This window comes from Pristiophorus japonicus, chromosome 5 (assembly GCF_044704955.1).
Source record: "Pristiophorus japonicus isolate sPriJap1 chromosome 5, sPriJap1.hap1, whole genome shotgun sequence".
Lineage (NCBI taxonomy): Eukaryota > Metazoa > Chordata > Chondrichthyes > Pristiophoridae > Pristiophorus > Pristiophorus japonicus.
Window position 1 is genome coordinate 136,935,893 of NC_091981.1, and position 12,789 is coordinate 136,948,681.

Sequence of the window (12,789 nt, forward strand, 5' to 3'; positions counted from 1 at the left end):
AGACCAACAGGAAGAGCAGTGCAAGGAAGGTAGTGCAGGGGTCCCCTGCGGTCATCCCCTGCAAAACAGATACACCGCTTTGGGTACTGTTGAGGGGGATGACTCATCAGTGGGGAGCAGCAGCAGCTATGTTCATGGCACCATGGGTGGCTCTGCTGCATAGGAGGACAGGAAAAAGAGTGGGAGAGCGATAGTGATAGGGGATTCAATTGTAAGGGGAATAGATAGACATTTCTGCGGCCGCAACCGAGACTCCAGGATGGTATGTTGCCTCCCTGGCGCAAGGGTTAAGGATATCTCGGAGCGGCTGCAGGACATTCTAAAGGGAGGGTGAACAGCCAGTTGTCGTGATACATATAGGTACCAACGACATAGGTAAAAAATGGGATGAGGTCCTACGAGACGAATTTAGGGAGCTAGGAGTTAAATTAAAAAGTAGGACCTCAAAAGTAGTAATCTCAGGATTACTACCAGTGCCACGTGCTCATCAGAGTAGGAATCGCAGGATAGCTCAGATAAATATGTGGCTTGAGGAGTGGTGCAGAAGGGAGGGATTCAAATTCCTGGGACATTGGAACCGGTTCTGGGGGAGGTGGGACCAGTACAAACCGGACGGCCTGCACCTGGGCAGGACCGGAACCAATGTCCTAGGGGAGAGTGTTTGCTAGTGCTGTTTGGGATATTAAACTAATATGGCAGGGGGTTGGGAACCAATGCAGGGAGACAGAGGGAAATAAAATGGAGACATAAGCAAAAGATAGAAAGAAGAATAGTAAAAGTGGAGGGCAGAGAAACCCAAGGCAAAAAACAAAAAGGGCCACTTTAAAACAAAATTCTAAATGGTCAAGGTGTGTTAAAAAGACAAGCCTGAAGGCTCTGTGCCTCAATGCGATGAGTATTCGGAATAAGGTGGAAGAATTAACTGCGCAGATAGCAGTTAACGGATACGATGTGATTGGCATCACGGAAACGTGGCTCCAGGGTGACCAAGGCTGGGAACTCAACATCCAAAGATATTCAGTATTTAGGAAGGATAGACAGAAAGGAAAAGGAGATGGGGTGGCGTTGCTGGTTAAAGAAGAAATTAATGCAATTGTAAGGAAGGACATTAGCTTGGATGATGTGGAATCGGTATGGGTGGAGCTACAGAATACCAAAGGGAAGAAAACGCTAGTGGGAGTTGTGTACAGGCCACCGAATAGTAGTAGTGAGGTTGGGGACAGCATCAAACAAGAAATAAGGGACGTGTGCAATAAAGGTACAGCAATAATCATGGGCGACTTTAATCTACGTATTGATTGGGCTAACCTAACTGGTAGCAATGCGGTGGAAGAGGATTTCCAGGAGTGTATTAGTGATGGTTTTCTGGATTAATATGTTGAGGAACCAACCAGAGAGCTGGCCATCCTAGACTGGGTGATGTGTAATGAGAAGGGATTAATTAACAATCTTGTGTGAGGCCCCATGGGGAAAAGGGACCATAATATGATAGAATTCTTTATTAAGATGGAGAGTGACAAAGTTAATTCAGAAACTAGGGTCTTGAACTTAAGGAAAGGTAACTTTGACGGTATGAGGCGCAAATTGGCTAGATTAGACTGACAAATGATACTTAAAGGGTTGACGGTGAATAGGCAATGGCAAACATTTAAAGATTATATGGGTGAACTTCAACAATTGTACATCCCTGTCTGGAGTAAAAATAAAACGGGGAAGTCTCAACCGTGGCTAACAAGGGAAATTAAGGATAGTGTTAAATCCAAGGAAGAGGCATACAAATTAGCCAGAAAAAGCAGCAAACCGGAGGACTGGGAGAAATTTAGAATTTAGCAGAGGAGGACAAAGAGATTAATTAAGAAGGGGAAAATAGAGTACGAGAGGAAGCTTGCCGAAAACGTAAAAACTGACTGCAAAAGCTTCTATAGATATGTGAAGAGAAAAAGATTTGTAAAGACAAACGTAGGTCCCTTGCAGTTGGATTCGGGTGAATTTATAATGGGGAACAAAGAAATGGCAGAATCATTGAACAAGTACTTTGGTTCTATAACCTTCCGGATGTACAAGGGGACCGAGGGTCCAGTGAGAAGGAGGAACTAAAGGATATTCTTATTAGGTGGGAAATTGTGTTTGGGAAATTGACGGGATTGAAGGCCGATAAATCCCCAGGGCCTGATAGTCTACACCCCAGAGCACTTAAGGAAGTGGCCCTAGAAATAGTGGATGCATTGGTGATCATTTTCCAGCAGTCTATTGACTCAGGATCAGTTCCTATGGACTGGAGGGTTGCTAATGTAACACCACTTATTAAAAAAGGAGGGAGAGAGAAAACGGGTAATTATAGACTGATTAGCCTGACATCAGTAGTGGGGAAAATGTTGGAATCAATCATTAAGGATGAAATAGCAGCGCATTTGAAAAGCAGTGATAGGATCGGTCCAAGTCAGCATGGATTTATGAAAGGGAAATCATGCTTGACAAATCTTCTGGAATTTTTTTTGAGTGGACAAGGGAGAACCAGTGGATGTGGTGTATTTGAACTTTCAAAAGGCTTTTGACAAGGTCCCACACAAGAGATTGTTGTGCAAAATCAAAGCACATGGTATTGGGGGTAATGTACTGATGTGGATAGAGAACTGGTTGGCAGATAGGAAGCAGAGAGTCGGGACAAACGGGTCCTTTTCAGAATGGCAGGCAGTGACTAGTGGAGTGCTGCAGGGCTCAGTGCTGCGACCTAAGCTTTTTACAATATATATTAATGATTTAGATGATGGAATTGAGTGTAATATCTCCAAGTTTGCTGGTGACACTAAACTGAGTGACGGTGTGAGCTGTGAAGAGGACGCTAAGAGGCTGCAGGGTGACTTGGACAGGTTAGGCGAGTGGGCAAATACATGGCAGATGCAGAATAATGTGTATATATGTGAGGTTATCCACTTTGGGTGCAAAAACAAGAAGCAGAATACTATCTGAATGGCGGCAGATTAGGAAAAGGGGAGGTGCAACGAGACCTGCGTGTCATGTTTCATCAGTCACTGAAAGTGGACATGCAGGTACAGCAGGTGGTGAAGAAGGCAAATGGTAAGTTGGCCTTCATAGCTAGGGGATTTGAATACAGGAGCAGGGAGGTCTAACTGCAGCTGTACAGGGCCTTAGTGAGGCCTCACCTGGAATATTGTGTTCAGTTTTAGTCTCCTAATCTGAGGAAGGACATTCTTGCTATTGAGGGAGTGCAGTGAAGGTTCACCAGACTGATTCCAGGGATGGTTGGACTGTCATATCAGTAGAGACTGAATCAACTGGGCCTTTATTCACTGGAGTTTAGAAGAATGAGTGGCGCTCTCATAGAAACGTATAAGGTTCTGATGGGACTGGACAGGTTAGATGCGGGAAGAATGTTCCCGATGTTGGGGAAGTCCAGAACCAAGGGACATAGTCTTAGGATAAGGGGTAGGCCATTTAGGACCGAGATGAGGAGAAACTTCTTCACTCAGAGAGTTGTTAACCTGTGGAATTCTCTACCGCAGAGAGTTGTTGATGCCAGTTTGTTGGATATATTCAAGAGAGAGTTAGATATGGCCCTTATGGCTAAAGGGATCAAGGGGTATGGAGAGAAAGCAGGAAAGGGGTACTGAGGGAATGATCAGCCATGATCTTATTGAATGGCGTTGCAGGCTCGAAGGGCCGAATGGCCTACTCCTGCACCTATTTTCTATGTTTCTATGTTTCTATGTTCACCACTCATGGTCTGCCTGACATCGTTGTGAGCGACAATAGATTGTGCTCCACGAGTTGGGAGTTTCAACAGTTTACGAGACTGAATGGTATCAAGCACATAAGGTCAGCACCATTCAAACCCGCGTCCAATGGTCAAGCGGAGCGGGCCGTCCAAACCATCAAGCAAAGCCTGAAATGCATAACTCACGGTTCTTTGCAGACTTGCTTGTCGTGCAAACTGCTTAGTTACAGGATGAGACCCTACATGCTTACTGGGGTCCTTCCTGCTGATCTGTTGATGAAGAGAGGTCTCAAGACCAGGCTCTCGCTTATCCACCCTGATCTTAATGATCACGTAGAAAACAGACATCAAAACAGAAAACAGAATGATCCTGATCGCACTCCCGTGTCACGTGATATCTCTATTAATGATCCTGTGTATGTGCTAAATTATGGTCAAGGCCCCAAGTGGGTCACTGGCACTGTTACGGCCAAGAAGGGTAACAGGGTGCTTATTGTCAGGCTCACTAATGGGCAAACATGCAGGAGGCACATTGATCAGACGAAATTGCAGCACACTGACGAACTGGAGCAGCTTGAAGAAGACACCATCAATGACCAACCGATTCATATTCAGCCATCAGAAGACCCTGTTGTTGTCAATGAATCTGGACCTTCAATCCCCGACATGGACACTGCTACTCCCATTAGATCGGCTACCCAGCCTCAAGTCATGAATGACTCGGAGAGCTCACCCAGATCTGGAATTGAACTGAGATGTTCAACTAGGGAGCGGAAAGCCCCGGACCATCTCAATTTGTAAATAGGACTGATACCAAGATCTTTGGGGGGAATGTTGTAATGTATGCCTGGGTTTACCTGCCACCAGGGGGAGTGACCATCGGAGGTCATTGGGCCACAGACACACATGTGCAGCCCTTGTATATAAAGAAAGCCTCCATGTTTAATCCTCACTCTGAGAGCTAATAAAGTAGAGTCAGGTCGTTCCTGATTGAGTTCACGGTACTAAGCCTATTGAGTTATTGCATACGCAACATTTGGCGACGGGGCACAATACGAACTTTTACGCACAAAATAAAAAATGAACCCCTTATGTAACAGTGTGGTTCCCAGAGGGGGTGAAGTCATTACCCCACATCATGAAATTCGAGACAATGGAAGGAGTTCTGGATTCTGCATGATAACCAGGTGAAGATTTGTTATTACTGTCTTGGACACGACCATTTAGCAAGAAGCTGTGCAGACCTGTACTGTTATAACTGTGGCAAGTCTGGACACATCGCTCAGAACTGCAAGGCAGAGAGCTGTGCGATTTGTTGCAAAGGCCCCACCCGCTGTGAGTATGAGGCAGAAGAAAGCTCCTTGAGTGACGAGAAGATGGAAGGAGGAGCAGGAGTTGTGAGTGGAGTGGCCAGAAGAGCGGAGCAGACGGAGGACACAGTATACGAACGGAATGAGAAAAGACGCAAGGAGAGGCAGAAAATTGTGGAGCAGAAATCAGGATGGGGATGGTGGAAAACACACCAAGTATGGTGGAAAAGGACAAAGTCAGCGGAGGACTTCATGGGTCAGGGACAGAGTCGAGCCATAATATGGCTCGCCTTCAGGTGTCTGTGGGGGGAGCAGAGACGGGTGCGGGGTAAGTGTAAGTACTCCAAAGAGAGACAGGGAGTTGTACATCTTGGGGAGCAGGAGGGGGCAAGACCAGGAGAGGGTGCAAGAGGCAGGAGCCTTAAAGGGCCAGCAAGACGGGAGCGGGGAAACAAATACGCCAAAAGTGAGCAAGGTGGGTGGAGATGTGCTATTGTCCCAGAGAGAGAAGAAATGGGGAGCAAGGGTCAGTAGTAGAGATGATGCTAAAGGGAGTGGCACTGTTGGAGAAACCATGTTAGCAGCAGGACACTCTAAGGGAGATTCTGTATCTGACGAGGAACAGGGATGAGAGATTATAGAAGAGCTCGAGAGTGAGGAGTCAGAGGAGGATCTAGACATGGAATTGGGGGGCGGCGGGGGGGGGGGGCACCATGTGGAAAGGGAATGGTTAGTGAGGGGTAGAAGGAAGGAGAAGGGACAGTTCCAATGCCTAAATTTAATGTAAGAAAGAGGCTGAAACTGCAGGAAAAGTTCAAGCAGGATGTGAAAAAGAGCCGGAGGCTGCAAGAGAAAGCCAAAAAGGTTGGGAAGGAGCATGAGATGAGGGAAGGGCCAGAGATTAAATGATGATGGGGGGATTATCAGGCACACTTCTTTTATTCGGAGCAATGATTACATTGGTCTCAATTAATGTGAACAGACTGAGGGAGGTGAAGAAATTGCAGCAGTTGTTGCAATGTTTTAAAGGCACTGACCTGCTGTGTCTGCAAGAAACCTTTTGGGATGAGGATATCCTAGAAAGAGTTCGGAAGGTTTGGAAGGGAGAAGTGTTTGCAAGTTGCGCAAATAATAACTGTAGAGGGGTGGCTGTTTTAGTGAGTTCGTCTATAAAAGAGAACGTTGCATTGGTGGACAAGGACACTGAGGAGATATTTTTACAGCTCAAGGTACAAATGGATGAATTGAATTGTGAGCTCTTTAATATCTATACACCGAATAACCATTGCAAGTGTCAGGAGTTTTTTCGGTGGTTATTCATCGAAGTGGCAGAGGCGGAAAACCCTTGTAGAGTGGGGGATTTTAATGTATTTTTATCTCGGGTGGACTTTTCAGCCCAGATGACCTTTAAGGATGATAACTCCAGAGAGATGATTGTAAAAGTGATGGCAAATTTAAATTTGAGAGACTTATGGAGGGATCGGAACCCCATAAAAAGGGAATTCTCCAGAAGAGGTTGTGTGAGTGATGTTTTAAAACAGAGCTGAATAGATTTTGTGTTAACGCGGGAAGGGTTAAGTTCTGAGGTGATGGAGATTTATTATAAAAAAGTATTTTTTAGTGACCACTCGGCATTGGTTCTTAAAATTAGGAACAGCAGAGTTAAGATCGGTCCATGGGTGTGGATGTTAAACAATCAGTACCTGAAAGAAATTGCTTTTAAAGAGGGATTTTAAATATAATAAAGAATGCTCGGAAGGAACATTTATTCTTAAAAGAAAAAAGAGTTTGGTGGGACAATTTCAAATATGAGGTAAAAGTTTGTTCGGAATGTTATGGGAAAGAGAGAGCAACAGCTAACCAGCATCAAGAAGAGAATATAAACAGAAGGTTTACAGATATCTGTAAAGCAGTTGACAGAGGGGATAAGGGAGCAGAGACCATGGGCTAGATTTTCCATGTTTTTTGCATGCTTTCCGCCCACTTAACGTCCATTTTACCGCTGGAATGACGTATAACGCCCATATATCGGCCATTTAGCCACAAAATGGAAACTGACGGGTATTTTTAGGAAACCTATTGACAAGCGTCACTTTCCCCATGTGCTTAACGCTGGGAAAAAATAATTCGGCCCGCCCACTTTCTTTGGGCGGAATCATCAGAATGAGCGAAATCAACACCCATAATATCGGCCAGCGTTAGTTTCCGCACGGAATTAATGGCGAGATTCAATAATACCGCCCGCCCACTTTTTTTTGTCGTAAAGATCACATTTGCCGAAACTAATACCCAGGAGATCGTCCAGCGTCACTTTCACCACCTCGCACACATATCGCCCACAATATCGCTTGCCCAAAAAACCGCCCGGAAAAAGTGGAACAGTTCTGAACTGTGGGCGCCATTTTTAAAATCGCAGGTCGTTTCATTCAAAAGGCTGCTTCAACTTTGGGGGAGTTTGGATTGACTCTGGAGTTCTTCTCAGGTGAAGTGACCATCTGAACAGACATATTTTCAGACTCTGGACTATTGGGAGTTTACTGTAGGTGTATTTTAGTGAGGAAATTATTCCTTCTGATCAATCGCTATTATACTTTCATTGCAATGGGGCCAGCCATTTCTCAGCTTGCATCCATTAATACGCAGATGCTGCAGAGTGCAGATGGCTCAATGTGTGATGCACATCATTATGTGCCCAATTTAAGATGTGCAAGAATGAGGAGGAAGTCCAGACCATACACACCCCGCATGTACAGGGAAAATAGATCTTACCACAACGAGTCCGAGCACACCTGTCTTCACTTTCCACAAGGTGGTGATCAATGAAATATGTGATCCCATCAGGCCACATATGCAGCCTGCCATCAGGACAAGGTCACTATCTTTCTACGCGTCCCGTTCCTTTCGGGCCTGCGCAGTCGAGATTTCCCCTCTGTCTCACCATGCCACCCATCGCTGCATTAGACAGGTCATGGAGGGCCTGTATGTGCGAAGGATGGACTTTATCAGCTTCCCTCAGACTGACAGGGCTGGAACATTCTACCGCAATGCTAAGTTCCCCAGAGTGCAGGGAGCAATACAGTGCACTCACCTCGCCATGCGAGCACCTTCTCAGGACCCAGAGCTTTTTCGAAACAGAAAAGGATTTCACTCCCCGAATGTCCAACTAGTTGTCGACCACAACCAGATCATAGAAACATAGAAACATAGAAACATAGAAAATAGGTGCAGGAGCAGGCCATTCAGCCCTTCTAGCCTGCACCGCCATTCAATGAGTTCATGGCTGAACATGAAACTTCAGTACCCCCTTCCTGCTTTCTCGCCATACCCCTTGATCCCCCGAGTAGTAAGGACTTCATCTAACTCCCTTTTGAATATATTTAGTGAATTGGCCCCAACCACTTTCTGTGGCAGAGAATTCCACAGGTTCACCACTCTCTGGGTAAAGAAGTCTCTCCTCATCTCGGTCCTAAATGGCTTACCCCTTATCCTTAGACTGTGATCCCTGGTTCTGGACTTCCCCAACATTGGGAACATTCTTCCTGCATCTAACCTGTCTAAACCCGTCAGGATTTTAAACGTTTCTATGAGGTCCCCTCTCATTCTTCTGAACTCCAGTGAATACAAGCCCAGTTGATCCAGTCTTTCTTGATAGGTCAGTCCCACCATCCCGGGAATCAGTCTGGTGAATCTTCGCTGCACTCCCTCAATAGCAAGAATGTCCTTCCTCAAGTTAGGAGACCAAAATTGTACACAATACTCCAGGTGTGGCCTCACCAAGGCCCTGTACAACTGTAGCAACACCTCCCTGCCCCTGTACTCAAATCCCCTCATACTGGCAGTGAATGCCAAATGTCCGGGCAGCTTTGATGAGGCTCACATCCTGCGGGAGAGCGCTGTCTCTGACATGTTTAACACCCACACTGAGGCCGAGAAGCGATAGAACCAGAGCCACAGAGACACATGCAATTTGGTTCACAAAACAATAACTGTGCTTAAGCAGCACTTCAGATGTCTGGACCACTCAGGAGGGGAGCTGCAATACAACCCTGGGCAAGTGGTTAAATTCGTCGTCGTGTGCTCCATGCTGCACAACCTGGCTATCAGGAGGGGGCAAGAATTGCCTGAAGGGACTGATGCTCCACCTCAGGGGAGAGAGGAAGAGGATGACGAGGGGCTGGATGCTGACATAGGGCCAGACAATCAGGTTGACTGTGCAACCATGCCCACGACCCCCTCCAGACCACAGGAAAGGGTCCATGGTGGCTACGTAGCTGCAAGACTCTTATGTGAGGAGCTGATATCTGAACAATTTGCCTGAAAGAACGTTGCTGTGAGTGACAACGCTGACACACTGCTGTGTGTGTGCAGCTCAGACATTAATGGTGTCCATCACCTTGGTGCCAGTGAAAGTTTACATTGATTGAAGTTAAGTTTTATTTAACCCTTTCATGTTGAGGAATCATCAGTGTGTAATGGTCCAGCTATCTGAGACAATGTGCAACAATTGTTCAATAAAAAACAAATTATACCAACATTAGACTGAAGTCATAAGTATCATGGGCAAAAACACCCAACCCCCGCCCATACTCCACTTTTTCCACCATTGACATCAATCAAATGTTCAATATGTCCAGCAACACAGAATACAAATGCAAAGCAGGAGGGTGGGCCCTTCCCCCCCATACATTAACAGAGATTGCATACACCCTGATGGAGATATAAGACAGCCAGCACCTGCGGACATGCACCTCACTTTCCTTCCCCTCTCCCTTCTTCTTCCCACCTCTGTCCAATCCCCTCCTCGCTCCATGGCGCCTGGCCGAAGAGCTCCTCAGGCGGTGCCTCATTGGGGGGGATGAAGGCAGAGGCAGTGGTTGCATGGGTACGGGAATGGGGGAGCCAAGGGGGGCACATTCTCTGATGCAGAAGCAGGATCTTGGTCCTGCCTCTTATCTGTCATTCACAGTGGTGGTGCGGAACCTAAGGGTGGAGTGCCGCGCTCCGGGACCATTGGGAGGCCTGTGCCAGCAGTGTTCCTGGCTATCGCCTCCAGGGCCTCTGCCATCCACGGAACGAACTCGGTCATGCTGGCCAGCTGTCGGCTTATGCCCCCCAATGCTTCGAGGAGCTGGTCACCAATGTCTACAGTCCTCCTGGACAACTGTACCATCTCTCCGCTCTCATGTGGCGCTCGAGGACCAGACCTGCCATGTCCATGAAACCTCCGCGAGGTCGACGCCATCCTGGGGACAAATGGGGTATCCTGTGGCGAGGTGCTTGGGGCCAGTACCTCCAGAGTGGAGGCGGAAATGACCGGAGGAGCACCAGATAGCCTTAGGGTGGAATGGCTTCTGGAGCATGGCGATGCAGGTTCCTCGAAGTCCATGCTCTCATCCATAGAGAACAGACCAAGCAGATTGATGGGCGAGAATCGGAGCTCCTCAGCAGATGTAGGATCATCTGGCGAGTCCGGCCCCGCGCCCCCACCTTCTGGCCTATGTGGTCTTTGTCGTATATCTTTAAAGCATGCACTCCCATGTTCCGCCACCAGGGAGCGCATTCCCTGAAGTCCCAAGGGATCCCAGCATCCCTTGGGAGCACTGTATATAAGCCGGCCCCAAAGACCTGCTCCTCATTCTGGAGTGTCTTAATAAAGACTGAGGTCACTGTTACTTTAACCTCCCTGTGTGCAGTCTCATCTGACTTAGGAACACAATAACTGGCGACGAGTGTACAAATCCAACACAAAGATGCAGCAAACTGTGGGCATCCTGGAGAAGTTCTCGGAGGGTGAGGACTGGGAAGCCTATGTCGAACGGCTAGACCAGTACTTTGTAGCCAACGAGCTGGACGAGAAGGAGGCGCTGCATAAAGGAGAGCGGTCCTCCTCACAGTCTGCGGGGCACCGACCTACAGCCTCATGAAGAATCTTCTGACTCTGGTGAAACCCACAGATAAGTCATATGAGGAGCTGTGTACAATGGGTCGGGAGCATCTTAACCCGAGGGAGAGCGTGCTGATGGCGAGGTATCGGTTCTACACGTGCCAGCGATCTGAAGGTCAGGAAGTGGCGAGCTACGTCGCCGAGCTAAGGTGACTTGCAGGACAATGTGAGTTTGATGACTACCTGGAGCAGATGCTCAGAGACTTTTTTGTACTGGGCATTGGCCACGAGACCATCCTACGAAAACTTTTGACTGTAGAGACACCGACCCTCAGTAAGGCCATTGTGATAGAACAGGCGTTTATGTCCACCAGTGATAACACCAAACAAATCGCTCAGCACACAAGTGCTAGCAATATTCATAAATTAACTGGAACTGTGTTTGCGAGCAGAAATGTACAGGGCAGAAACCATGAGTCTGCAACTGCCAGCAGGCCTCAGGTGACCCAGATGACTCAGAATCCGCAACAAAGGATGAATGCAAGGCAATTCACACCTTGTTGGTATTGTGGAGGCTTCCATTCAGCCTATTCATGCCGCTTCAAAGGGTATGTTTGCAAGAGCTGTGGAACAATGGGGAACCTCCAACAAGCTTGCAGGCGAGCTGCAAGCTCTGCAAAACCCGTTAACCACCACATGGCAGAGGAAGATCGGTCTATGGTGGATTAAAGCAATTTCGAGCCTGAGAGAGAAGAGGCAGATTCTGAAGTAAACGGGGTGCACACATTTTCGACAAAATGTCCACCTATAATGCTAAATGTAAAATTGAATGGCTTACCCGTAGCCATGGAACTGGACACTGCCAATCCATCATGAGTAAAAAGATGTCTGAGAGACTGTGGTGCAACAAGGCACTCAGACCAGCTCTGAGCCCCATCCACACGAAACTGAGAACGTACACCAAAGAGCTCATCACTGTCCTGGACAGCGCCATGGTCAAGCTCACCTATGCGGGCACGGTGCACGAACTGCCACTCTGGATTGTCCCGGGCAATGGCCCCAAACTGCTTGGAAGGAGCTGGCTGGGCAAAATCCGCTAGAACTGGGATGACATCCAAGTGCTATCATATCGATGAGGCCTCATGTACCCAGATTCTTAACAGATTTCCTTCCTTTTTTGAGCCAGGCATTGGAAACTTTTCCAGGGCGAAGGTGCGGGTTCACTTGGTTCCAGAGGCACGACCCATTCACCACAAGACGCGAGCGGTACCTCACATGATGAGGGAGAGAGTGGAAATCGAGCTGGACAGGCTGCAACACGAGAGCATCATCTCCCCAGTGGAATTCAGCAAGTGGGCCAGCTCAATTTTTCCAGTACTCAAAAGTACAGCACGGTCAGGATTTGTGGCAATTATAAAGTAACTATTAATTGTTTCTCGCTGCAGGACCAATACCCGCGAACTAAGGCAGACGACCTATTTGTGATGCTGGCAGGAGGCAAGACGTTCACCAAGCTCGACCTGACTTCAGCCTACATGACGCAGGAGCTGGAGGAGTTTTCGAAGGGCCTCATCTACATCATGTACAACAGTTGCCCGTTTGGAATTCGGTCGGCTGCAGCTATCTTCCTGAGAAACATGGAGAGCCTACTCAAGTCGGTACCACGCACGGTGATTTTTCAGGACGACATATTGGTCACGAGTTGGGACACTGTCGAGCACCTACAAAACCTAGAGGAGATCCTCCAGTGACTGGATCGCGTAGGGCTGCAGCTGAAGAGGTCGAAATGTGTCTTCATGGCAACAGAAGTGGAGTTCTTGGGGAGAAAGATCGCGGCAGGCAGCATTCGGCCCACAGAC